This window comes from Mauremys reevesii, unplaced genomic scaffold, assembly GCF_016161935.1.
Source record: "Mauremys reevesii isolate NIE-2019 unplaced genomic scaffold, ASM1616193v1 Contig154, whole genome shotgun sequence".
Lineage (NCBI taxonomy): Eukaryota > Metazoa > Chordata > Testudines > Geoemydidae > Mauremys > Mauremys reevesii.
Genome location: NW_024100776.1, coordinates 3257 through 30350, shown reverse-complemented (window position 1 = coordinate 30350; position 27094 = coordinate 3257). Strand labels below are relative to the sequence as shown.

Here is a 27094-nt window from a genome sequence, read left to right as displayed (position 1 = left end):
GGTGATGATGTTGTTTTTCTTTTCACTTCTGTTACACTTTCTTAGGCTACTTTCTAGCCAATTTCTGAAGCTGCTCCATTGTCCTGAGGGGCTAAGAGCAGAGAACCCCTGTTCTCAGGGTCACAACCTCAGCCCAGCCCAAGCCACTGAAAAAAACTCAAATCATGCTTCAGCTTCCTCCAGCAGGATCACAGAGCAACACAAAGAAAACCCATCAGGAACAATCCTCCTCTGCCTTCATTTACCCCATTGCAACCCTCTCAGCAGCCCACTCTTGCGGGAAGGACACTGAGCTGATACGAGCCCTGACATAGAGACCAAGGAAGGGGTGTTGCTCCCCCTGGGTGTGAGCTGATCACATTCTGACTCCGTGTAACGGGGCTCTGAGCTTTGCCATCTTGTGAGTTCTGTGTCCTCAACAAGCAACCACAGCGCTGACCCCTCCAGATCCTTCTGCTGGGACCATGGGGATTACACAACAGCTGCCAGCCCTTTTTCCCTTTCCTTGTCCTCCTCGGCTTCCCCAGACCTTCCCCACAAATGGTTCTATCAGGCACTGGAGGGATCTAAGGACCTGCAGGTTTCCCGAACCCACCTCTTAAGGAAAACAGTGATTCCCTTCTCTGACACTCCTGGGCCTGGGCTTCTTTTGAGTTTTTCCCCAGGGGGCCTGATTCCCTGTGAAAATGTGTGTGTGGCACCAGCTTGTTTGCCCCGACTCTGGGAGCTGAGAAACTTTTTCAGACTCTCCCCCACTAGAGGAGTCCAACAGCACCTCCCCTTGGTGGGAGAATCCTAAATTCCACCCTTTCACCCTGGTTACTCTGACCAGCTGATGGCGGCAGCATGCTAAATCAACCCCAGCTCTCTGGTCTAAAAAGCAGCATTTAACCAGCCTTGTGACAGCTCCGGTTTGCTCACTGGAGACATAACGAACCAGGAAAGAAGGCAAATGTCAGACAGGGAACCTCAGCTCACAAATAAACACCCTCAGGCTCTTTCTACACTGCGACTATTCGAATCTCCACCATATCATTGCAATAGCAGGGGTCAGGATTTCTCTGGGGCACTGAAATGTTTCAGGGGATTGGTGTGTGAGCTCAGCCTTGCATTCCATCCCTGATGTTTCATGGACTAACAACAGCAGCAGAAAGAAAGAGCCGAGCCAATATCTCACTGTCAGAGGTGAAGGTGGCCATGTCCCCTCTGTCTGACCATCGCCATTGCAGGAGAGAAGGTTTCAATACAATTGAATGCCCTGGCTCAGACCAGAGACACAGGGAGGTTTTGCTGTTCATGGATCTGTGCAAAGGAAATTGTGTCTCTGTGTGAAATTTAGGCGGGAAATGAAACGTCCACATGGTGGCTCAATGCCCTAAGGAATGTGAGTGATGGACTCTGGCTGAGAAATGATTTAACAGGAATTTGTATCAATGTATTGCCCTGATTAAAATCTATGGCTGTAAGGTGCCACTGTTGTTAGTACTTGAACCTGCGTGGAAACACCCGAGTGGGTGTCAAGTCCATTACCTTAAAGAGGCGTAGTTGAATATTTTGTCAAGATCCAAATTTCTTGGTCAAGGTCTAGTCAATGTCTAGATGCCAGAGAAAATAATACAATGATGATAATAAGAAGAATATAGAAAGATTTTGCAGTCACTATAGGCATAACTATGATGATTGTTTCGTGTTTCACTCTTTATATCTGACACCATCACTGCCTTTCCCTTTAGTCTTGTAGTTTACCAAGGGTAAAACTAAACATCTCTTCAGATACAAGGGAGTGTTTGTGTTCATTCCTGTGAGCTACACAGGGGCTTGATGTAGCTGCTTTCAATCCTCCAGCTCCGCCGGGATAAGTAGCATTTCAGGCTGCCACTGAACAGAAGAAGGGAGATCATTTTTGATAGATTATGCCTCCTCTTCAAGGTGTTTGTCTGGCTGGCAGTCCTGGTTCCCAGGTCTCTCCTGAGGGAAGAAAGTTTCTGTGCAAAATACTAAAACTTTTAAGAAGAGAGGCGGGAAAGGCGATGGCCACATGATGGGGCCAGTATGTACCACAATATGGTTCTTTTATGTGGGATGACTCTGAACACTGACTGATCTCCACTCCCTTGTGTTTGAAGAGATGTTTAGTTTTGCACTTGGGAACCTGTAAGGCTGAAGCAATTTTATGGATGGTGACACTATGATTGAAGGGTTATTTAATGTTGTACAAATTGTTAAAAACACTGAGCTTAAACTGGAACTGCCTGTTATTAAAGGCTGGTTTCCCCACGCCAGTTCCATAAGCTCTGCTAGAAACACCCTGGCTTCTCTCCTGCCTCGGTGGGAACTGCAGGGAATCATCCCCTGCTGCCCTTGGCGCCAGGCTGGTTTTTCTGGGGAGGGGACGTGGAATTGATTTGTTTGCTGTTGAGAAGGGAGCCAGGCCAGTTCTCAGGGAACGTGAACTCCCAGCATCTTCCCAGCTCAGCCCAGGCTGCTGCCCTGTCCCAGCCTCTGTTTCCCTGGGGGCCCCGCGTGTTTGACTCTAGAGCAGGCCGGGAGCAGCAGCTGAGGCAGAGGACAGCCTGGGCTGGGCAGATGCTAGGAGCAGAGCACCAGAGGCCTCTACTGGCTCCCTCCCCAGCAGCAAACAATCAGTCCCCACCCGCACCCCGGGACAGCAGCCTGGCACCAAGGGCAGTGCCCAGTGTGGGTTTCTCTTTTTCCTCTTCCTGGGGTGAGCAGGGACCTGGGGGTGTTTCTAGCAGGGCAGTTGGAACTGAATTGGGGAACCAGCTTTTAATAACAGGCAGCTCAAGTTCAGACTAATTTTGTTACAATTTTCTTTATAATGTAAAATAATTCAAGAGTAAACAGACAGGAATGATTGGAACTCTTTTCTCCCGTTCATAGAAAGAAACGGCTTTTTGGCTTTTCATGATACGGGAGTCAGGTTCATTCACTGTTCAGAAGCAACGTGCTCAGAAGCCTGTTGTGTTTCATTTCTTAGGTTCTGCTGCCATCGTGTGACCATTTCCTTCCCCTCCTTTCTGTCCAAAGCGCAGAGCCCAGTTCCTCCAGGGAGAGGACATCTTTCTTCTTTCCTTCCTCAACAGCCCCCTTCCTTGGAGAGCCCCTTGCTGGGGTCTGGGTGGGGAACAGCCGTTTCTGAGGATTAATTTCACACCATATTTGGTGTTGATATATAGATTTTACAGCCAGACTAGATCACTAGGTACCTCTGCTCTGACCTGATTCAGAACAGCATCCAGAGAATTTTATCCAGTGACTCCTACAACCACCCCAAGATCTTCTGGCTGAACGAGGAGGGTTCATTCAGAAAGTCATCGTGTTTGGATGTAAAGGTGTGAAATGATGGGGAAATTGGCCCCTCTTTCAAGTTTAAATGTTGTATCTTCTACATCTAGACCGGGGTGGCCAACCTGAGCCTGAGAAGGAGCCAGAATTTCCCAATGTAACTGCCAAACGTGCACCTTTGTATGCAACTGCTGAGTCAGTTGTGAACCTTCCCATCATTATCATTATCCCTTTGAAATGATGATGGTGATGGACACTTGGCTCGATATCCCAGTGTGCCCTGGACGTCTACAGGTTGCATTAGCCAATCCAACCATTCGGCACTTGCAGATGGGCACCTCTGTATTGTGCCTAAGTCTTGTACAGCTATGAAAGGTTGGTAGATGCCAATATTTTCCCATCTTTTTAATCTGCACTAATACCAGGCCAGGCCAGAGCTGGGAAGAGAGAGAGAGCAGCAGGTTTCCCCAATTGTTTCCCGCTTGCTTTTTCTTGACTAGCTTCACCTCTGCACCAACTTGCACTTTTCTACGTGAGCCTGGTTAGCTCAGTTAGAGCATCAGACTTTTAGTCTGACGGTCCAGGGTTCAAGTCCCTGGTCAGGTGATAAACTTCTCACCATGATTGTAAAAATCTGACTTTCTGGAGTCTTCTTTGGTGTTACTCTTTCTGTTCAGGATTTTCCTTTCCTAAGAAGGGCCTTTGTGTGGGGGGGATTGAAGGAACAACTCCTTGACATCCCCTCTGTCCTTGCAGCCTGGAGGAATAAAGGCCTCTGGGCATAGAGCATGTTCCTCCCCTGCACGCGCACACACACACAGACAAACACACAGAATATCCCTAAGGAATTAGAATCACCTGCTGCCTTCCCCTTTCCTGCTGGATCCCCAAACGAGGATGCTCTTCAGCCTAAACCCATGTCCCCTCTTTTCCCAGTGCCCCTCAGTCCCAACCCTCAGTCCCTCCTATGCTCACTGCTCCTCACTGCCAACCAGAGCCTGCTCCTCTTCACCCTTCTCCTCTGTCCCAACCCACAGCCCCCTCCTATTCCCAGTGCCCCTCAATCCCAACCCACAGCCCCCTCCTATTCCCAGTGCCCCTCAATCCCAACCCACAGCCCCCTCCTATTCCCAGTGCCCCTCAGAACCAACCCACAGGCCCCTCCTCCTCACGCTGCCCCTCAATCCCAACCCACAGCTCCCTCCTTCCCTCCAGCAGCAGGTGCTTCAGACCCCCTCAGGAAGATTTTCTTGCAAGGTTTCGTGTACGAGTCTGCAAGTGGATTTTACGATATGTTGGAAATAGGTTGGGTTGTTTGCCGAAATGATCACTTGTGGCTGGTGTTGGATTCCCAGTCTCCTTGTTATTGGGGCAGGAGAAACAAAGGGTCGTTATCCTTGTTGTGTGAATCAAGGACTCAACCCTGGGTGCAAACTAAATGAGCTGCCCACAGATTCTGGCAGCCACAATCAGCATTTGGTGCAAGAGCTCAGACCTATCCCTGTCCCAGAAGGAGGGGGCCATCCGTGTGGGGCTTGGACCACTGACCTATCAGCTCTTAACTCCCAAACTTTCAGTAACTCTATTATCAGTGCCAGTGAGTGTAATTTAAACCATAAGAAAAACCACACTGGGCTAGATCAAAGGTCCATCTAGCTCTGTATTTTGTCATAAGAACATAAGAAAGGCCGTACCGGGTCAGACCAAAGGTCCATCTAGCCCAGTATCTGTCTACCGACAGTGGCCAATGCCAGGTGCCCCTGAGGGAGTGAATCTAACAGGCAATGATCAAGTGATCTCTCTCCTGCCATCCATCTCCATCCTCTGACGAACAGAGGCTAGGGACACCATTCTTACCCATCCTGGCTAATAGCCATTTATGGACTTAGCCACCATGAATTTATCCAGTCCCCTTTTAAACATTGTTATAGTCCTAGCCTTCACAATCTCCTCAGGTAAGGAGTTCCACAAGTTGACTGTGCGCTGCGTGAAGAACTTCCTTTTATTTGTTTTAAACCTGCTGCCTATTAATTTCATTTGGTGACCCCTAGTTCTTGTATTATGGGAATAAGTAAATAACTTTTCCTTATCCACTTTCTCAACATCACTCATGATTTTATATACCTCTATCATGTCCCCCCTTAGTCTCCTCTTTTCCAAACTGAAGAGTCCTAGCCTCTTTAATCTTTCCTCATATGGGACCCTCTCTAAACCCCTAATCATTTTAGTTGCTCTTTTCTGAACCTTTTCTAGTGCTAGAATATCTTTTTTGAGGTGAGGAGACCACATCTGTACACAGTATTCGAGATGTGGGCGTACCATGGATTTATATAAGGGCAATAATATATTCTCAGTCTTATTCTCTATCCCCTTTTTAATTATTCCTAACATCCTGTTTGCTTTTTTGACCGCCTCTGCACACTGCGTGGACATCTTCAGAGAACTATCCACGATAACTCCAAGATCTTTTTCCTGACTCGTTGTAGCTAAATTAGCCCCCATCATGTTGTCTTCTGACAGTAGCCAATACCAGGTGCTCTAAAAGCATCTCAACAAGGCACCACTGGGAGTTGAATCCAGCATCTCCTGTTTACAAAACAGGTACTTTAACCAGCTAAACCATGGTGCCTGCCTGTGGCCAAAGTACAGTGTCTGCTCACACCTGACTCCCTGCATCCCCACCTGGGCCCTACAAAGCAGAGGAGCAGGTGAGGTTTTTCTTGCAAGCTCTGTGTGTGTGTGAATCTTTGGCCAGGTCTGCACTACAAAGTTATTTCAGCAGAATTATATTGCTCAAGTGTGTGAAAAACACACTATGCTCCCTCGGTTGGCACTGCAATGCCACATCTGGTGACAAAACTGCCCTGTTTTGGTGACCAAATAAAACCACTTCGATGAGCTTTTTGCAGCAAACTTAAAGTGACAGAGTGTCAGTGTAGACGCTGCTGTTCATTATATCACCATAACTGGCCTCCTCCTCCAGTATCCCACTACGCCCTCTGTGAACTCGCTTGCCCTGCATTCCTGCTACAGAGCCATGGGCCCCTCCCCTTTCATCGCTCCGGGAAGTTCTGACAGCTGAGCCTGTTGCTCTGCTGCGGCAGCCAGGAGCAAATCACTACCGTGGATGCTGCTCTCTCCCGCACTGCGAACACAGAGCAGGGTGGTGGGAACTTCCTTACACGGGGGAGCACCGGCATCCGAACTGTGACACCCCCAGGACACCCCTTCCCTAGAGGAGGCTCTTACCCTCTAAACAGGTTCGACTGTTTTCTAGTAAAATCACTAAAAGGGAAGGAGAAAACTCGAAAGAGGTTCCTCCTGGTGCTCACGTCCGTGAACCCGAATACTCCCTCTGTTCTCAAAGAGAGACCTGGAGAAGGAGACTGGCTGAAGCAAAGCCACAGGGTCTCTGAGGTTTCCCTGGCCCCTCGCCCCGTCCTGCCTGGCTGATGTCAGCATCTCTCTGTGAGGTCACCACCTCCCCACCACCTTTGACCAATAGTCTGAGGTCCTGCAAAAGGCCTTTGTGATGTCACTGCCTGTCACGGACTCACAGATCGTGCCCACTCATGGCCCTGTGGGGTCCGTGGGGGGTGCCCCTTTCAGTGCGACAGCCCTTCTCGGGGGTCCACTCTCTCTCGGGGTCAGGCCCCTCCACCTCCTGGAGCCGCACCTCTCTGAGCCTTAGCACGTCTGTCTCTCGCCGTGGGCCCCATCAGGGAGTCCACGCGCTCTGGATCCCCTGGGCCTCCTCACCCCCGAAGGGGATGATGCCCCCTGTTCTCTAGCCCGGAGTGACTCTCAGCCAGCATAAAACAGGAGGGTTTATTGAGAGTTGAACACAGCACAAGAAACTCTCAGGGCCTCAGGCCTGGCCTCCCTCAGCCCAGCACATCCCAGTCCCCCTGCAGCCAGGTGGGCTCTGCCTGCTTCCCCTCGCCAGCCCAGAGCCCCCCTGCTTCCCAGCTAGGCCTCCGATATCCCCGGCCCCAGGCCCCGCCTCTGTCCATTGTCTTTTCTCCAGGTAAACAGGGTTGCCTGGGCCTCCTCTCCTCTCTGCCCCCCTCTGGCTGGAACAGGTTGGTCACGGGGTCCTCTCCCCGCAGCCCATTGTCCTCTCACTGGCCAGAACCGGCTGTGACTCCTGAGCTGGGTCTCCGGGTCACCAGGTCACCAGTCGCTGGGGTCTCCATCCTCCAGGCCATCAGCCGGGGTCCCAAGTCCCCCTCCGGTCCTCTGTAACAACAAACTCCATTTCCCCTCACCTCGTTAAACCAGTAACACCCGGGGACACTGAGTCCCACTCCCTGTGCATGCAACCCACTGGAAAACACAGAAAACCCTAAGAAAATCCCCCACTTCATCAAAGAGCCCAGCACCTCTCCTCCTCTGGGCACCTAGAGCAGAGGCGGCTGGTGCTGATGGCTCCAAGGGAAGGCTTAAAAGCAACAGAGGGCAGGGCAAGAGGAGGGCAGGACCATGCCTAGGTGCGGCCTTCAGACAGGCACAAAAACACCCAGCCAGGCTGCTCCCTGCCATGACGAACCCCCACTGAAGCATGCGGGGTGGCTGCTGATGCTCTGTGGCCAACATCAGAAGACAGTAGGAAAGCAGGGCCAGCCCCCCTGGTGGGGCCTCTGACCGTTCCCACTCAAGGTGCTGACTTTGGCAGTGGGGCAGGAGATTTTACCCCAAGAGGCTTTTCCCCAGCTGGCGAGAAGCAGAGAAACACCCAGGCTCCCAAGGCGCTATGTAGCAACCCCCCTCCAGCACAGGGACAGGCGCACACTTGGAAGAGGGAAACTGCTCCACACGCTAGCCCGGGCAGCTGCCCAGTTTCTTTGGCAAGTCAGGAAGTGTAGTAATGACGGAGCCGAGTCAGTCAGTCTGTTCCCGTGGAGCGCCGTGGAGCCGCCCCCAACGGGGCTGTCCACGTCTATTTATTATAAATGGTTACATAAATCATGCTATTATGCGCATGTGCTAACATAATCCAACTACTTCGCCCCCTCCCCTGATTGGTGCCTTATGCATTGTGTACTCCCAAAGTATGCACCTGGTCAGCGCTTTATCTGTGTGTCTCCTGATCGGGAGCGTGGGGGTGTGGGAATCACTTCAGCCGCTCTAAATCCGGGGGCGGCATTCCAACCCCCTTAGCGCTTAGGAAGTGTAACATTCCTACATCCCCTCCTTTTCTGTTTTGTCGACCCGTGCCTGGTCCACATGTTTCATGATTTTATGGGCATACATGACGGCTTGGAATGTAGGCAGGGGTTTGCGCCGACAGGGTGTAAAACACATCCTAATATTATTAGGAATACACTGAGCAAAGCAACAGAAACCAATCCAGCAGGCAATAACAATCAAAGCATATTGCAAAACAATTTGGACCCATCCATGGATGGCAGCCACGCCCAAAGGTCATTCCACCATGATGGGTTCCTGTCCTGCTGAATGTGTTGTGCCAATTCTTGGAGGTTATTTATGTGTGCATAAATCCGTTTAGAATTGTCTGTCAGATTAAAACAACACATGCCATATACTTCCTCACATCCCACATGGCTGAGCAATAGCAGGTAATCAATTGCCGCTCAATTATCTAATATGGCATTACAAATTAAACATCCCCGTTGCATGTGCAGCACTGCCCGGCGCCTTACATACTGGGACCAGGCAGGAGCCTAACAGGCCATGCATTTTAGGGGCCTGCTATAAACAAAAGGAAAATTAATAGGCAAGGATCACAAGTTAAGCCCATATATTATAACACATACGGTTATGCTATTCAGGTTCGGCCCTAGCCTGTAACACACAAAAACAACACAACAATATGGTAAAAAAATTAGCAATCAAACAAGCAAAAATAGCAGCAGTAAAATTCTCGGGGGTAGGCTTGGACTTGTTATTTTCCAGCGTTTGCTGAGCCTGCTGCGCTAGTCGTTTCACCTGCCCCCAGGTAACCTCTGGTGCCGTCTTTGTGGCTCGGCACACTGGAAAGGTCTTGGTTAGGCAGATTGAAGTTGGATATCGGGTTTTTGAGGCTTTGATGCCACGTCATTGTGCCACGGTCGCACGTTCTTGGCAGGGACCCACAACGGACCTGTGGGAGTAAGCACAGCGGCATGCCCCCGTCCCCAAATTCTCAATGGAACGGGGCCATACCAATTAGGGTCTGGGCTCTGCCTATATTTGACAGATGGGCGTGGGAGCGGGGTTTTTATCTTAAATGTCATTCAGTGACTATAAAATTCTGAAAGACATTTAAAATATTTAGGGTAAACAATACTATCGCTAATTAATTTTGCTTGGCTCCCATGGTTGGCCCATCATCCCCCACTGTTTTATTTTGCTTTTGTAGGTACTCTTTAAGTGTACGATTGATCCGTTTCACAATGGCTTGACCTGTGGAATTATACAAAATACCAAAAACGTGGTTAATTTGCCACTGCGTGCAGAAATTTGCAAATCTGTAAAAAATGTAGGCGGGGCCATTATCGGTTTTTATCTGCCGGGGGGGCGGCCCATTACGGCCACCGCAGCAAGAACATGATTAATCACGTGTTTGGCCTATTTGCCCCGCTGGGGGGTGGCCCAAATGTAATGAGAGTAGGTATTAATGGTAACATATAAATATTTCCAAGGAAAAAAAAAGGGGAATAAAGCGTGACATCCATTTGCCAAATTTGATTGAATTAAAGGCCGCAGGGGTTAACACCCAATTCAAAATTATAATAAAAACTGGCACAATAATTACAGGTTTAAACAATATATTGGGCTTAAATTAAAGGGACCATAAAATGCTTCACTAAAAATTTAGCAATTTAATAAAAAAATGCATGACTATCAATGGGATCCGAAAAGAACAGAATGGGTTAACTGAAAAAAAGCTAAAAAAAAACACTGGCCAGTCAAGGACACCTCCGCAACTGAAACTTGGCGGACAGCCAAGAGGAAGGGGAACTTGGCGAAGAGCCAAGAAAAGCTGCAATGAAAACGGCAGGACTTGGCCGGGCAATAGCAAAATATATTAACCAAAAGGGAAGGAAGGATCACCATCTGGGCCCATGAGTCCCCTTGGTGCTGCTGTTTTGGCATATGAGCCCAAATCTGAACATAAATTCTTCCCACATAATTACTATCTCTTACCCTGGGGACTATCTAAACGCCATATTTCCCGGCATGGGAATGAGGAAGATTAGCCCCATCGTGCCCGGGGGCAGGGGTCCCGAGAGTTGGGGAAGAACCGCCACCACCGCCCCGGGGAACGTGAGCTCCTGATCTTCCTGCAACCACACATCCAGTCCCGCACTTTCTAGGGGGGCCGCCGGGGTGTCATAGGGTAACTCCTCCCACCTTTGGGCCGGGGCTGGGGGAGCGCCCGGTGCCCTGTTTTCCGGAGGCTGGGCATTGGGCGGGGGATTGCTGCGGCATTGATTTGCCCAGTGGTAACCCTTCTTACATCGGGGACAAATAGACCTTGGCCTATTGAACTGCTGTCGCGTCCCGGTATTGCCCCCCCCCCAGGGGCCCGACACTCCCTCTTAAAGTGGCCTGGTTTCCCACAATTAAAACACTTTCCCTGGGGTCTGGACCCCTGCTGCATGGCTGCTGCCAGCAAATTCATCTGATGCACTTGAGTGCCCACATCTGTGCACGCTTTTAACATTTCTGCCAGAGAGTACTCCGGTTTGGTCACAATGGACTGCAACGCCTTGCGGCAGTCCGCATTAGCATTCTCATAAGCAAGTTTCCTCATTAATTCCCACTGGGCATCAGGATTATCTACCTGCCTCTGGATAGTCTCCTGTAGTCTGTTAATAAAGTCCACATACGACTCTTGAGGGCTCTGGCGGGTGACGGTAAAGGACCGGGAGGGTGTCCCCGTCACCGGTACTCTAAACAGAGCTTTTAAAACACAGCGCCCCACAACCTGGAGCGTAACGAGAGGGATGTTCGCAGCCTGCTCTTGTAAGCCGGCAAACTGTCCGGCTCCATACAACTGCTCGGGAGTATAGGCCCCCCCCGAGGCCCGCGCCTGTTGTAATGCCTGCTGTTGAAATTCACTATCCCAAATAACATACTGCGCGGGGCTTAAAAGCATCCTACAAAAATCCTTCCAATCTTGGGGGAGCATGTTATACCCATTTGCAATCCCTTCTAACATGCCTCGAGTAAAGGTGGATTTCAACCCAGACTCGGTAACTGCTCGCCTCGCCTCTCTGAGAACAGAATAGGGGAGGGCTGTGATTTCCACTATGACCTCCCCCTCTGCGTTGCCAGGGAGATGTGTCACCGGGAAGGCAGCCAGTAGCTCTGTTATCTCCTGGCCTGTCAGCTGCCCTGTTTCCTTCTTCCTCTGTATCATTGCCTGAAAGGAGACAGCCGATAATTCGGCTGTGAAGAGCCATCCGTGCCGGACATGCATCATGGCAGTCGGGTACCGCCTGAAGCGGCTTGGGAGGCAAAATCCGAGGGTAAGGAAGGGGGGCCGAAGGCGCGGGGGCGAGAAGGCTAGCCCTGGAGGACGCTCCAATCCCGATTGTCTCCAGAGCCTCCTTGCATCGCTGCCAAAGCAGGAGCCACTGCACTGCAGCTCTAGGCTCTGCGTGCAGTGTCGCCCCTATTTTTATCCAATCATCTACCAACAATGACCCGCGATCTGGGTACCAAGAACATTGGCAATTGATTTCAATTAACAACTGTTCTAACTGGCTCAGAGAGGCTGGCCCGCCAGCCTGTTTTATAATAGCTTGCAACTCTTTCGCATGAACTTTCTGCCAAGCTGACAAATCCGCCCCCATACTCACGAAATGAAGCTTTTCTAGCGAATATCGGTGCACCGGGGGCTGTTCCAGCCGATGAGCAGGGGGTATCACGTCGGGGTCACCAGATGTAGTAATGACGGAGCCGAGTCAGTCAGTCTGTTCCCGTGGAGCGCCGTGGAGCCGCCCCCAACGGGGCTGTCCACGTCTGTTTATTATAAATGGTTACATAAATCATGCTATTATGCGCATGTGCTAACATAATCCAACTACTTCGCCCCCTCCCCTGATTGGTGCCTTATGCATTGTGTACTCCCAAAGTATGCACCTGGTCAGCGCTTTATCTGTGTGTCTCCTGATCGGGAGTGTGGGGGTGTGGGAATCACTTCAGCCGCTCTAAATCCGGGGGCGGCATTCCAACCCCCTTAGCGCTTAGGAAGTGTAACATTCCTACAAGGAAGGGCAAAGGCGAGACTGGAAGCACCTGGGGCTCATGCCCCAGCCTGTGTGACACCCACCCCCAACTCCTTCCCGGGGCTCTAGCTGAAGCCAGAGCATTGGCCTGAGCGGCCAAGAAGAGGTTCCAGCCCTGAAGGGAGCAGGACGTTCAGCCCAAAGGTAAAACTACACAAGCACAACCACGAAGGGACTCAAACCCTCAATCGCCTGATCCGAAGTCAGACGCCTTATCCATTAGGCCACATGAGAAAAGGCCCTCCAGGCACTTCTTTGGAAAAGGCAGACACTGACGCCTCCAACGAAGTGGGGATTCACCCACGAAAGCTCATGCTCCAATACGTCTGTTAGTCTACAAGGTGCCACATGACTCTTTGCTGCTTTTGCAGACACTGTGTTTCTCAGGTCAGCTACTGAGGGGGGCCAAGACTCTCTGGGCACAAGAAGTCGAGTTCCCAGTGACATGTGAGACTTAATTCTCTGGAGCCAGGTGCAGGGCTTTGGCAGGGAGGCTCAGGCATGGGGGACTGGGGTGCAGCGGATGGACCGGCTGTCTAGGTGAGGAGATTTAGTCGCACTGAGGAGGAGGAGGATGAATCCTGCTGATAGGCAGTGGCCAGGGCCGGTGCAACCACTAGGCGAACTAGTCGGCTGCCCAGGGTGCCAAGTGGTTGGGGGCACCAAAAATCGCACTCAGGGGAGGCAGTGGAGTGGAGGGGAGCTGGGGCAGGGGGCTGGGAGGTGCGGGGGGAGGGCTGCCTGCAGCAAGCAATGGGGGGGTGCGTGCAGGGGAACCACTCCCTGTCCCAGCTCACCTCTGCTCCGTCTTCTCCCCTGAGCACGCCGCCCCCGCTCTGATTCTCCTCCCCTCCCAGGCTTGCTGCACTAAACAGCTGATTGGCACCGCAAGCCTGGGAGGCGGGAGACGTGGAGCGGCACCGGCGAGCTCCGGGTAGACGGTGGAGCGGAGATGCGCGGGGGGGGGGAGCTGCTGCAGGGGGGGCTGCCCGGCTCTTCCCCATGGCCCCCGCCCCTGCACTCACTGCATGGTAAGTGGAGTGACCCAGCCCCAGCCTGGTCCACTCCCCTGGCTCCCAGCCACACCGCCAGCGAGTGCTGTGGGGCGGTTCCCCCCCCCCAAGCTTGGGAGCCAGGGGAGCAGAGCAGGCTGGGGCCCCAGGCCTCCATGGGGGGAAGCAGAAGGGGGCTGGTCCCAGGCCATCATGGGACATGGGGGCCGGCTAATTCCTGCGGGAAGTGGGTGACCCAGCCCCAGCCTGCTCTGCTCCCCTGGCTCCCAGGCTTGTGTTGGTGTTGGCTGGATTTGTGCGGATGTTTGTGTATATTAGCAATTGTGTGTGTGTGGCTGGATTCATGCATGTGTTTGTGTATGTTTGCAATTGTGTGTGTGCGCGTGCCCTGCTGCCTTCTGCCGGCACAACAACTATTTCTCTGTATGTCACAGCCCCCATACCACTGACCCCAGTGGAGATTTCCCCATCTTACAAGGGCTGGCTGGCCTGACCCTTCTCCCCTCTGCAGAGTGTGGTGGGGGCTGCAGCTTACCCCCTGTGGGGCAGGAGTGCCACGGTGTGGGGTGCTGGGCTCCAATGCACCTGGAGAGCAGCTCAGGTGAGGCAGGGCAGGGCGTGTGGTGTCAGTTCTGCGTTGCCTGGTGCTGGGCCATTGCACAATCCCCAGCCACGCCGCACAGCACACCCTGAGAGGGAGTGGGGGGCCAAGCAGATGATCCTGCATGAGGGGATCATTCTCATTGGTAGCCATCCAGTGGCAGTGAGTTCCACAGGCCTTGGCACATGCTGTGTGGGGAAGCATGTATTGTATTTGGAGCAGTGGGAGTGAACTGTGTGCAGTTGTGTCTCTGAGCACGATTGTGAATATTATGGTGTGTGTGGGGGGGTGATTGTGAGTGTGGCTGGGGGAGTGATTGTTGCTGTCTTTGGGGGTTGGGCTAGCATGTCCCTGTGGGTGTGTTGAGTGTGAGTGTTCTTGGGATTGTGTGAGTCCCTTTGTGTGTGTGTGTGTGTGTGTGTCACTTGCTGCAGGATACAAAATCCTGCAAAGCCATTTCCTACTGGTTAGCCCAGCAACACACTGATACAAACAGTGTCACAGACGCACACACACACAGAGTAGGGCTCAGCCCCACCAGCAGGGGGCAGCAGGGACACACACCTCTCCCCTGGGCCAGCTTGGACAATTTCCCATCACGACCCGGCACAGTGCTGGTGCCCCCACACGGGGGTGGGCAGTGACTGAGCAGGGCGGGCAGATGTGCTGGATCTGTAAAAGCAGCAAAGAGTCCTGTGGCTCCTTATAGACTAACAGACGTATTGGAGCATGAGCTTTCGTGGGTGAATCCCCACTTTTCGTTGGATGGATTCAGAAGGAAGCACTTTGGGAAAATCAGTCAAGGCCCTTAGCAGAGCTGGGACACGGACCCAGTGGCCCTGCACCACCCTGGGAGGGGAGTGGGTTCTAGTGGTCAGAGCAGGGAGGGGGCTGGGCACCAGGACCCCTGGGTTCTATCCCTGGCTCTGGGAGTGGAGGGGGTGTAGAGCAGGGGGACTGGGAGCCAGGACTCCTGGGTTCCATAGGGGAGACTGTTTTTTCCTGGGCTCCCCTCCCTAGAGATCCCAGCCCAGCCCCCTAGTGGAGAGTGAGTGGGAGCCGGGGAAGTTGCTCTCCCACTTCAGAAACATGATTCAAAACCCTCCCCCATGGGCTGTGACATCATGGAACACCCCCCCACCCCGCAGATAGTAGAAGCTCCGCCCACCAGAGAAGGGGGGGTCTAGTTGCACCCACAAAACACCCACTCATGATTGCACAGAAACACCACACAGCCCTCTGCTAGGACAGAATCTGCTGCTCCTACTGCTTTCCTTACCACCATGAGCTGCTCCCGGCCAGGCACCACACCCCATTCACACGCCTTTGGTCACTATGCAGCTCAGTGGCAATCACTGCCCCGAAGTGACTCCGGCGCAGGCACCCACAGCACGAACTCCCCACACCGGATTCTGTCCACACGCAGAGAATTCTCTCCGCCAGGCTCCTTCGGTTCCTCTCGCTGCTCTCCGTCCTGCCGCCAGACACTGCTCATCTGCATAGCCCCGCCCATGGACACGTGACACCTTCTGTCGTTTTGCTCTCCAGTGAATGAGTTGCCCACGGGGAGTGAGCCCGTCAGCGCACGTCACAACCCCAGCGCACGTCACAGCCGCCGGGCGGGGATTGTCTGTGAGCCCCGCGCTGGGGGCGGGGCTTCAGGGAGAGACCCAGCCCCATAGACAGCCTGGGGCAGGGAGCTATTGGGAAAAGGGATGAGGGGATGGGGGGAGAGACCCAGCCCCATAGACCTGTAGGAGCAGGGGATATTGGGGTCAAGAGGGGAGAACGGGGGTTGGCAGAGACCCAGCCTGGGGTGCTGGGGAATGGGGGGGGGGTGGCGGGAGACTTGTCGGGGGGGGGGGGGGTGTGTGAAATGTTGGTCCAGGGAATCTGAGTCACTCCCAGGACATGCTGTGCAAGGGGGAGCACAGGGGCAGGGAGAGAGCCCCAGCCCCAGCCCCACAGAGCCCCAGAGGGATATTGGGGGCAGGGGAGGAGATGGAGGAGGAGAGACCCAGCCCCATAGACCCCTAGAGGCAGCGGGATATGGGGGGGCAGGAGAGGGGATGGCAGAGGAGAGACCCATCTCCATAGACCCCCAGAGGCAGGAAATGAGGGGAGAAGGGGGGAGGGAGGGATCCAGCCCTATAGATCTGTAGGGGCAGGAGATATTGGGGGCAGGAGGGGAGAAGGGGGGTTGGCAGAGACCCAGTCCGGGGTGCAGGGAAATGGGCTGGTTTGGAGGGAGCTGGGGAGGAGAAGAGACACAGGGCAGGACACATGTTGGGACAGGGAAACTGACTCACTCCGAATACATGCGGAGCAGGGCAGGGCGGGGGCAGCTCATGCTGGTCGCAGGGTAATTTCGGGGGGTTCTGATTCCTCACTCAGCCTGTCACTGGGCTGAGGAGACCTGGGGTGGGGCGGGTGCAGGGGCTGTGTGTGTGTGTCAGGCTGGGGGAGCTGCCTGGGCAGAGGGGCTGGAACCAGGGGCAGCTCAGGCACCAGCACACCCAGCGCGTGGTTGGGGGCAAGCGGAAGGGGCTCTGCTGGTCGCTGCGTGGGCAGCAGGCACGCCAAACCCTCCCCCACTCTACCCCCTAGCCCCACTCCCCTCCCAGAGCTGGGGGAGAACCCAGGAGTCCTGGCTCCCAGCCCTGCCCCTCCCCCGTATTTCCACATGGCTCCATCCAACAGCCCCGCCCCTGAGTGGGGAGAGCCGAGGCCAAGGGAGAAGCAGGCAGGGGGGGCGCTGGGGGCGTGGCGCTGCGGGGGGGGGCGCAGGGCCAGGCCGAAACCCGGGCCACGGGAGTTCGTGTCAGGAGCCGGAGGGGGACGGGGGCGGGGCTCTCTGTGGGGCGGTAGATCCTGTCCTAGCAGTGGTTTGTGGGGATGTGGGGGTTTCTTTGCAACCATGAGTGGGATTGTTGTGGGTGCAACTAGACCCCCCCTTCTCTGGTGGGGCGGGGCTTCTGCTGTCTGCCTGGGGGAGGGAGGGGTCCATGATGTCACAGCCCATGGGGGGGTGGGGTTGAATCATGTTTCTGAAGTGGGAGAGCAACTTCCCCTGCTCCCACTCACTCTCCACTAGGGTGCTGGGCTGGGATCTCTAGGGAGGGGAGCCCAGGAAAAAACAGTCTCCCCTATGGAACCCAGGAGTCCTGGCTCCCAGTCCCCCTGCTCTAGACCCCCTCCACTCCCTGGGCCAGGGATAGAACCCAGGGGTCCTGGTGCCCAGCTGCCTCCCTACTCTGACCACTAGACCCCACTTCCCTCCCAGGGTGGTGCAGGGGTCACTGGGTCTGTGTCCCAGCTCTGCTAAGGGCCGTGACTGATTTTCCCAAAGTGCTTCCTTCTGAATCCAGCACATCGGCCCCCCCCCCCCCCGCCCGGTCACTGCCCACCCCCGTGTGGGGGCACCAGCACTGTGCCGGGTCGTGATGGGAAATTGTCCAAGCTGGCCCAGGAGAGACGTGTGTGTCCCTCTGTATGTGTGTGTGCATCTGTGACACTGTTTATATCAGTGTGTTGCTGGGCTAACCAGTAGGAAATGGCTTTGCAGGATTTTGTATCCTGCAGCAAGTGACACACACACACACACACACACACACACACACACACACACACACACACACTCACAAAGGGACTCACACAATCCCAAGAACACTCACACACAACACACCCAGAGGGGCATGCTAGCCCAACCCCCAAAGAGAGAAACAATCACACCCCCAGCCACACTCACAATCACACACCAGAATATTCGCAATTGTGCTCAGAGACACAACCGCACACAGTTCACTCCCACTCCTCCCAACACAGGACCTCCTGCCCCACACAGTGTGTGCCGAGGCCTGTGGAACTCACTGCCACTGGACAGCTACCCATGAGAATGGACCTTTCCAGGAGACCAATAGACATGGCCGTGGCGACAGAGGGGGCTGGGCTCCCAGGGTCTGACCCGGGCTGAGACTGGTTCTGACCTAGAGGGGTCTATCCAGCAGGGGGCAGCGTGACCCACACACAAACCCACCAGAAGCGCCTTTCTGAACGGGTCTCCCAGGCCATCCCCCACCCTGCCCCGGGTTGGGTAACAAAGGGGCAGTACGGGACTCTGGGCCGTGTCACAACCCGGCCCCAGCCCCTCGCTCCCACACGCTGGTGAGTTGGGTAACTGCCGAGGGATTGCACAAGAGAGAGTCAGAGCCAGGGAGAGAACCCAGGAGTCCTGGCTCCCCCCCGACACACACTCTAACCACTGGCTCCCACTCCCCTCCCAGGGCTGGAGATAGAACCCAGGAATTCTGACCACCAACCCCCCCCCCCCCGCTCTGACCACTAGACCCCACACTCCCCTTTTAGATTTTAGTCTCGCTGCCTCTTCTATCCACCCACCCCACCTGTCCATCCCTTTGCTGCAGGTTTCTGGGGTGTCACCGCTGCTCTGCGCTCCCCCAGTGCAGCCCAAGGCTTTTCCTCCCCCAACCACACATCTTCACCCCCCTCGTGCTGGATCATCTGCTTGGCCCCCTGCCCCCTCTCAGGGTGCGCTGTGCGGCGTGGCTGGGGATTGTGCAATGGCCCAGCAGCAGGCAACACAGAACGGACACCACATGCCCTGCCCTGCCTCACCTGAGCTGCTCTCCAGGTGCATCGGAGCCCAGCACCCAGCACCTTGGCACTCCTGCCCCACAGGGGGTGAGCTGCAGCCCCCGCCACACTGTGCAGAGGAGAAGGGTCAGACCAGCCAGCCCTTGTAAGATGGGGAAATCACCACCGGGGTCGACGGTATGGGGGCTGTGACATATAGAGAAACGGTTGTTGCGCAGAAAGAGGGCAGCAGAGCACACGCGCACACACACACACACACACAGACTTGCAAACATGCACAAACACATGCATGAATCCAGCCACACAAACACACACACACTTGCTAATATACACAAACACCCGCACAAATCCAGCCAACATCAACACAACTGCTAACAGATGCAAACACATGCACAAATCCAGCCACATGAACACACACACTTGCACAGCCACAAACACAACCCCCAGAGCTGTAATAACACCCCCCCCCACAAAACCCTTACAGAAAACCACACATATACAAATACATGCAGAAATCAATCCATCCATACACACACACACACACACACACTCCATCCCCATTCTGTGCACACACCTTGGGTCACTGCAACACTGAATACTTCAATTGGATGGGGGGCCCAGCACCATGGCTATTCCCTGCCCCCCAGGGCTCTCAGGGGGTGGATTGGGGGGCACAGGGGGCACAATCCAGTGCCAGCCAAGGGGGGCGGGGTTAGAGGTGGAGATGAGGCCATGGTTTGTGCACCACTCGGTTCCTGGCACAGTCTCCTTTTAGGATTTGCATTTCTTGGTAGTTTTCACCTCATCACCACTTCCTGCCCAGCTCCCTCCTGCTGTGCAAGATGGTTTGGGGAGGGGGGGTGGGAAGAACCCAGGAGTCCTGGCTCCAGCCCCACCTGTGCTAAGCTACGAGACTCCACTCTAACCCCAGTGCTGGGACTGGAACCTAGGAGTCCTGACACCCATCTTCCTTTCCTCTAACCACTAGACCCCACTCCCCCCCTTTTGGGGAGCCAGGACTCCTGGGTTCTGGCCCCAACTCTGGGAGCAGAGTGGGGTCTAGTGGTTAGAGCAGGAGGAGCCAGGACTCCTGGGTTTTGCTCTCAGTGCTGCTGTGTGACACTGGGTCTGTTTCTCCTCCCACTTTTCGGGTGTGGAGCCTGTAAACTCTCTGGGGCATGGCATGTATCTTGCTGTGTCTGGGCAGCGCCTGGCCCAACGGGGGCCTTGATTCTGCCTTGTCAACGGCAGCGCAGAAAGCCCTAGTGCCAAACGAAGATGTGGGGCGGGGGGGGGGGGGAAGCTTTGCAAAAATCGGTCACACCAATAGGAAACCAGCCCAAGCAGTTTGTGACTTCACTTCCCAAAATTAGACACACACACACACACACACAGAACCCTGCTCAAACAGCCCCCTTTGCCAGTGCACCACCTCACCTCGTCCAGGCAGGTCTAGGTGGGACGCTCCATGTGGGAGCGGTGATGGACGGCACCATCAAGGTAGGTTCTGCAGATGGTCCTCCAGGTATGGGCGTCTCGGCTCCAACTGGCACTGGGCTCACACTGGGCTGCGTTCAGTTCCTCTCTCTGGTGTGCACCCCGGCTCCACAAACGCCCCCGCCCCCTGCTCTTTCCTTCTGGTACTAAAAATATCCTCTTCCTTCGCCCCAGAGAGACACACCCACGGTGCTGCTCAGCACACGGCTTCCCCCCACCTTCCCCCATTCCCAGGAGTGTGCAGGAAGGGAGTCATGATTGGGGAGAGCCCGTGTCCCGAGGGGAGGGTATGGGGGGGCTTGTCCCCTCCTCGCAGCATGGAAGTGCCAGTAGACACCTATGGATGGTCAACCCAAGCAGGGCCAGGACGGAAATGGGAGGACTGTGCCCCCAACATGGAGAATCGGGTGCAACCTTACTTAACGGGTCAGTCTGTCCTTTCTCTGACTCTCCCATTCCAGCTTCAACTAGCGCTTGTGGTTCATTCGTTCTTTTTCATTCCTTTCCTTCTCTAGCTTGCATGTTCTTGCTTTCTTTTTCCCCCTCTACCTTTCATGCTCTTCCTTTCTTTCCTTATTTTTCTAATTTTTTTTCTCTCCCTTTATTTCTTTCTCTGCCTTTCACGTTCTTTTCTCTCTCTCTCTCTCTCTCTCTCTCTCTCTCTCACTGGTTATTTTTTTCACTCGCTCTTTTTCCTCTCTCCTTCCAAGCCAAGTGTGTTCTCCTTGCACACAGATTTTGACAGGTTTTCCTCCTGATCAGCAAGTGGATTAAGCACGTCTTCAGTGGGGGTTTGGCATGGCAGGGAGCAGGCTGGCTGGGTGTCTTTGTGGCCATCTGGTGGCCATGCATAGGCATGGTCCTGCCCTCCTCTGGCCCTGCCCTCAGTTGCTCTGTAGCTTGTAAGCCTTCACTTGGAGCTGTCAGCACCAGCCGCCTCTGCTCTAGGTGCCCAGAGGAGGAGAGGTGTTGCTGGGTCACTTTTACAGATGGCCCCTTCCCTGGTACTGCCCTTGCTCAGCTGCGCAGAGGAGCTTCCATCCCCAATCCCTGCCTGTCACTGCCGAGCAGCCCTCTGGCACCATTCCTGCCTCACTCTCTTCCTGCCATGTTGGGAAAGACAGCTCCCATCTCTTCTTGTTAAAGGTCAGGTGGGCCAACTAGGGGCAGAAGCCCATTCTCTGTTTTCCTACTGCAGAACCCAAGCTCAGGGACTCACCTTGGGTGCAGGCACCGCTGTGCTCCCAGAAAACAAGGCACTACTGCACAAAGACCAAAGAAAGGGCCTGCCAAAGCCTGGGATTGAACCAGGGGCCTTTAGATCTTCAGTCTAACGCTCTCCCAACTGAGCTACTTCAGCAGCTGTATGGAAGTATTTTGGCCTGTTGCTTCTCTGTCTGGGATGTTTTGTCAGCAGTTGCACACAAAAGGACAGGAAAACCAATGGCTGCTCCACACCCCCACCGGAGGAACCCGACACCCTTAGCTGTGGTCAGTAAGAAGTGGCTGTTGGCTGACAGGGCCTGTCCCCGAGGAGCTGGAACAGCAGCTGCCGCCTCCCCCTTGGCTCCAGGCTGTGGGAAATGCTCATTGCCTGGCTGCATGGGCGGCTGCTGCTCCGTGCTCTGGAGAGCGTCTGTATTGCTCTGTCAACCCCCCGTCTTCACTGAGCCAGTCTGGTAAGGTCCCAAGTGTCCCCTCCGGCCTGGCAGCTGAGAGTCTGTGCAGACATCAGCCCCCCTGCCAGCCCCACAGGCAGCAGCAGCGCCAGCCCCCCAGCACCACAGGGGCACTCAATGTGCTTCCTGTAGGGAAATGGCTCCTTGGCGTCCAGCTGCTAGAGTGAGAGCCAGGGGAGAGCAGTGTCTGGCTCACCGTGGGGGAGAGAAGAGACCTGGTGAGTGCAGATCTCCCTCAGCCTCCCCCTGCAAGGCTGGTCAGTTGTATTGTCACTGTGATAGTCAGTGCTTCCCTTCAGGGCCGGACCTAGAGGGGTCTGTGACAAAGCCCCCTTTTCTCCCCAGGCCCTTCCCCACTCCACCCCTTCCCCAAGCCCCCACCCCTGTCCCATCTCTTCCAGTCCTGCACCTTCCTGCCCCATTCCTCTCCCTCCCCCACCTCTTCCTCTCCCTGCTCCTCCCCCTCCCCGCCCAGCGCCTCCAGCACCCCACAGAACAGCTGATCACTGGCAAGTGGGAGGCGCTGAAGGAAGAGAAAGAGCTTGTCAGCAAGGCTTCAGGCACTGAGAGTTTGCCTGACCCCTCAGGGACACAGGGTGAGGTGGTGTCCCAGGGATCTCTATGAAAGGAGCAGAACAGAATTTACTTGGGGTGGGGAGGGTGAGAGTGTCTCAGGGGGTTGTACAGAGGTATTGCCCGGGTGAGGGACTGGCTAAAACACAGGCCTCGCTGTGAACAGGATTTGAACCTGCGCAGGGGAACCCTATTAGATTTCAACTCCAACGCCTTAACCACTCAGCCATCACAGCCGTGAGCACAGAACTGCCCCAATGCCAGAGAAACTGGTAAAGAATCACAATGCCCAGGTGTGAAGTCATCTGAACTACAGGATTCCCACCGCAAACCTGGCTCCCAAAGCACAGGGGGGATTTGGGGTTTATTCTCTTTGCTTAGCCATGTGCAGTCGCTCATGCTCCAATACGTCTGTTAGTCTATAAGGTGCCACAGGACTCTTTGCTGCTTTTACAGATCCAGACTAACACGGCCCCTCTGATACTCCTAGTGACACTCTCCAATGGATCCCCATCCTCCACCCACCGTGAGGTAGGTAGGAGCGGATCATCATTATCCCTACTTGAAAGAGGGAGAAGCTAAGGCTGAGAAAGGAGAATTAACTTGTCTTAGGTCACACAGCCAGCCAGTGGCAGAGTTGGGAATAGGATCCAAGAGCCCTGATTTTCAAACTAACCATCAGACCTTGAATTTCACACATTGAATGACCTGAATAAAGTGCTCTCGGATGAGCTCCAGACCAACAACAGTGCACAGTAATTATTCAGCAAGTATTTGAGGAGAACTGCAATGTTAGAGAGAATCATAAACTGCTCAGAGACCATTAATGAAGAGAAGCAGCAAAATTTGTCAAACGTATGACTGGTTCTGACTTATTTCCTTGGTCTTAAAAGAGAACAAGGACCTGAGTCTCCTCCCTGTCAATAACCCCCTGCTCAGCCAATCAGGGTAGAGACTGAGGACGGGAGGCTGAGGGTTCTCACCAGAGAGCCCAAAGGATGGCCCAGGTCACTGGTGGGGATCACTGCCCGAGCACTATTTCAGCCCCACATTTTTGGGTGGACCTCCCACAGTGGGAGCTGCAGAGCACTCCCCTGCAACACACACACACACACACACACACACACTCACCCCTCCTGGTGTTGGGAGGGGAACAGATGAAAGGACAAAAGAAGCAAGAGACAAAGAGAAAGGAGGAAGGGATGGATGGAGGAAAAGGTGAAACAAAAAGGATAAACCCTAATGACCACAGTGATTCTATGGGACAAAATCCCAGGTGCGAAATAAAATTCTGCCTCCTTAAGTTCGTGTTTTCCATGCCTACAATTCAACTGTCACCAGATGGATCAGACTGAACAGGTTTCAAACCTCGAGGAGGCTCTTACCTTCTAAACTGGGACGTCTGTTTTCTAGTAAAATCACTAAAAGGGAAGGAGAAATCTCGAAAGAGGTTCCTCCTGGCGCTCACGTACGTGAACCCGAATACTCTCTCAGTCCTCAAAGAGAGACCTGGAGAAGGAGACTTGCTGAAGCAAAACCACAGGGGTCTCTGAGGTTTCCTGGCCCCTCACCCCTGTCCTGCCTGGCTGATGTCAGCATCTCTCTGTGAGGTCACCACCTCCCCACCACTTTTGACCAATAGTCTGAGGTCCTGCTGTTGTGTATTTGGTTGTCATGGTTTTTGTTGCTATGGCAACTGAGTTAGATTATTATGGGTTAGCTCAACCGGTTTCAACCGGCTGAGTGAGCTCTCTGTGTCTCTAAATAAAATGGAGGTTTTGGTTTGCTGCCTGCTCTCTGGCCTCAAGTGATTGTTTCCTACACTGGCTGCCCAAGGATATAACAAGTGGCGACGAGGGTGGGATCCTGGTGCTGCTCCAGTAACAGAAGGAAGTAGAAGTCAAGGTAAAGAACAAACAAACAAAAAAAGCTGCTTGTTTGCACTGACTGTGAAAGTGAAACTAAAAATCATGGCTACTCTGACCAGGCCCCTGGAGCCTTTTGATGAGAATACAGAGCAGTGGCATGTGTATACTGAGCGTTTTGAGCTTTTTGGTATTGCAAATGACATTACAGAAGCGAAGAAGGTGCCAATATTCTTAACTATTGTAGGGGCTAAAACCTACTCTCTGCTACGCAGCTTACTGCACCCTGTTAAGCCTGAGACTAAATCTTACAGTGACATTGTGGAAATCCTGGGGTCTCATTTCTCCCCAAAACCACTGGTAATTGCTGAAAGATATAGGTTCCACAAAAGAGACCAAAAGGAAGATGAAACAGTTGTACAATTTGTAGCCATTTAAAAAAAGCTAGCAGAACACTGTGAATTTAAAGAGATGTTAAATGATGCCCTGCGTGACAGGTTAGTGTGTGGCCTCTGCAGTGAAGCTATCACGAGCGCCTACTGACAGAGGCTCAGCTTACATTACAGAAGGCTGTTGATATTGCTGTCTCCATGGAACTGGCTACAAAGGAGGCACAATACATCGGTGCATCCCCTAGGGTGCATAAAGTGTCACAAGAACTGACCCACAAAACGGTGCAGAGTCAAGAATGTTACCGCTGTGGTAAGCTGGGTCACCAGGCATCAGAATGCTGGTGTAAGGACCTGGTGTGTCGACACTGTGGCAAAAAGGGACACATTGAGTATGCCTGTAAACAAAAGAAAAAGAGGCCTGTGGTCTGGCCAACAAAAAGAGGAACCTTGCATACCCTAGAGCAGACCCAGGATGATCAAGCAACAAAGAATCCTGTGGCACCTTATAGACTAACAGACGTTTTGCAGCATGAGCTTTCGTGGGTGAATACCCACTTCTTCAGATGCAAGACTTGCATCTGAAGAAGTGGGTATTCACCCAAAAAAGCTCATGCTGGCAAACGTCTGTTTGTCTATAAGGCCACAGGATTCTTTGTTGCTTTACAGATCAGACTAACACGGCTACCCCTCTGATACTTGACAGGATGATCAAGGTGACACCTCCTCACAAGAGGAAGTGCCACTGCATGTTTTGTCTTTGGCAGCGGGCTCACATGAATACTGGGTAACCCCTTTATTGGAGGCAAACCTATACGCATGGAACTAGACACCGGTGCAGCTGTCTCGCTGGTTCCTGAGACTGTGTATAAGGAAAAGCTACAGCATCTTCCGCTTAAGGCAACAAAAACTGTTCTGAAGACGTATACAGGTGAAGCTGTGCCCATGTTGGGCACTATTGATGTTAAGGTGGAGCTCAATGGACAGGCAGCTAAATTGCCACTGTTTGTGGTGAGAGGTGACTACCCAGCCTTAATGGGTAGGTCTTGGCAGGAAGATTCCACTGAACTGGGCAGAAGTGCACCGGATGACTAAAGAAGAAACCAGTCTAACCCTATTCTAAGGAAACATGCTGCTGTTTTTGGAGATGATTTGGGAAGTATTAAGGGAATCACTGTGACATTGAACATTAAACCTGACAGTCCACCAAAATATCTGAAAGCCCGAACTGTGCCATATGCCATCAGGCCAAAAGTTGAAGCAGACCTGGAGCACCTGGTCACCAATGGAGTCCTAATACCAGTTACCCATAGCTCATGGGCCACGCCTATCGTTCCAATAGTGAAGAAAGATGGCTCTCTCCGGATTTGCGGTGATTTTAAAGTCACTGTCAACCCAGTGTTGTGTGTAGAGCAATACCCGCTTCCCCGCATCGATGACCTCTTCGCAGGCCTGGCTGGGGGACAAAAGTTCAGTAAGATTGATCTGAGTCAAGCATATTTACAGATGCACGTCGATGAAAAGTCCCAAGAGCTGTTGACTATTGTGACTCATAAGGGGCTTTATCGATACTGTCGCCTACCCTTGAATAACATCTGCTCCGCCCTGTTCCAGAGGGCTATGGACCAGATCTTGTGTGGCTTGTCAGGAGTTCAGTGCTATCTGGATGATATCCTGGTCACTGGAAGAAATGAAGAGGATCACTTAAAGAATTTAGAGGCTACCCTACAAAGACTGGAAGAGTATGGCCTACGAGTTCGCAAAGACAAGTGTGAATTCTTCAAGCCCTCTGTAGAATATTTGGGACACATCATTGATTCTGCAGGTCTTCATAAGGCCCCTGCAAAAGTTAAAGCTATTGTGGAGGCTCCCCCACCTCGAAATGTAAGCCAGCTGCGCTCATTTCTAGGACTCCTGAACTATTATGGAAAGTTCATCTCACAGTTAGCCACACTGCTAAAACCACTTCATGAGCTCCTTGGGCAGAACAAGGCCTGGAAGTGGACTGAAGCCTGTGATGTTGCGTTTAACAAAGCTAAGGATGCATTGCTAAATTCTGAAGTTCTAACGCACTTTGATCCATCCTTACCACTGCAATTGGCCTGTGATGCCTCCCCTTATGGAGTGGGAGCAGTCGTGTCACATATTATGCCTTCAGGAGAAGAGAGACCTATTGCTTTTGCTTCACGCACTCTAAGCAAAGCAGAAACTAACTACGCCCAAATCGAACGTGAGGCATTAGGAATTGTTTTGGAATTCTGAAGTTTCAGCAGTACCTGTTTGGGCGAAAATTTACTCTTCTCACAGACCATCGACCT

At 53.3% G+C, this 27094-nt stretch overlaps 1 long non-coding RNA gene and 2 other non-coding genes across 3 annotated transcripts; all 3 read right to left on the bottom strand.

The window, feature by feature from the left end:
• Positions 1 to 9050: 9050 nt before the first annotated feature.
• LOC120393150 lies at positions 9051 to 15494 on the bottom strand. The gene is made up of 3 exons (XR_005591930.1): positions 15439 to 15494; positions 12117 to 12279; positions 9051 to 9409 (listed from the first exon to the last, which is right to left on the bottom strand). It is a non-coding gene; the product is annotated as an uncharacterized LOC120393150 (long non-coding RNA).
• A 6063-nt stretch (positions 15495 to 21557) lies between these two features.
• TRNAF-GAA lies at positions 21558 to 21630 on the bottom strand. The gene has a single exon. It is a non-coding gene; the product is annotated as a tRNA-Phe (tRNA).
• A 1046-nt stretch (positions 21631 to 22676) lies between these two features.
• On the bottom strand, positions 22677 to 22758 carry TRNAS-UGA. Its single transcript has one exon. It is a non-coding gene; the product is annotated as a tRNA-Ser (tRNA).
• Positions 22759 to 27094: the final 4336 nt, after the last annotated feature.